Source organism: Echinops telfairi, unplaced genomic scaffold (genome assembly GCF_000313985.2).
Source record: "Echinops telfairi isolate 266 unplaced genomic scaffold, ASM31398v2 ScPeMD7_3;HRSCAF=10, whole genome shotgun sequence".
Taxonomy (NCBI): Eukaryota; Metazoa; Chordata; class Mammalia; order Afrosoricida; family Tenrecidae; genus Echinops; species Echinops telfairi.
Genome location: NW_022103899.1, coordinates 1,812,054 through 1,813,145, shown reverse-complemented (window position 1 = coordinate 1,813,145; position 1,092 = coordinate 1,812,054).

Below are 1,092 nucleotides of genomic sequence, written 5' to 3'. Positions count from 1 at the left end.
CATGTGGGGTTCTGGTGTGTGTGTGTGTGTGTGTGTGTGTGTGTGTGTGTGTGTGTGTGTGTGTGTACTAAGCCAAGTTAGCAGAACCACCCAGACTCAGTCCCTCTTTCAAGAATAGCCCTTATTAAGTGAGAGCAAGGGTAAAGTCTAGAGACTGCTGATGAGGCTCCTGCAATACTCCATGCTGACAGCACCTGAACCACAGGTCACCATTAACCTGACAAACAGGGAATCAACCAGGCTCTAAGGCTGTGCCTTGTGAGGTGATGTAGTGGAGGATGCACAGCCCCGCCTGTGAAGACGTCTCCCCTCCAAATAGAGCCTGCTCTGATGGAGCATCCAGATCTGACTACCACTGTACACGAAATGCAGTGTCTACAGAAGCATGATTACAACGTGGGAACGGCATTGCCAAAATCCAAACTGTGAACAACTCTCTAGAATTAAGTTGCCGGTTTCTTCAACAAGGAAAACACAAAAAGGGATTATCTATAAAACTGCAAGACAGTCTGTAGACAAATCATCTGCGTAAAAAAAAAGAACCTTTATGAGACAACCAGGAAAAGTTGAACATTGACAATATTAAGGAGTTACTGGGAGTTGATTTTTCTCAGATGGGATAATGGCATTCTGGTCACTTTTCTGAATGTGGAAAGACATCCTGAAGTATTTATGGATGAAAATATGATGTCTGGGACCTGCTTCAAAATAATACAGTTTGGAGATAGGGAGGGTATAAATAAAACAAGGTAGAACACTGGCTGATGATCGTTGAAGCTCGTTGACGGGTATAGGAGAGTTCAGTACACACACATTTATGTGTGTGTTAGAATTTTCCCATTTTGGAATTTTAAAATACTTTTTAAATGTTGCTTAAGGTATGGAAGAATATTATTTGCATACAACCTATGATTGAAACAGGATGGTGGAGGCTGCTTGAATTAGTTTACTGGGGCTGACATTAACAGTACTATAAACTGGGTGGCTTAAAACAACAAAAATGTATTCTCTCCTAGTTCTGGAGGCTAGAAGTCTGAAATCAAGTCGTTGGCTGGGTCATGCTCTCTCTGAGGTCCTGTGAGGAAGCTGTTC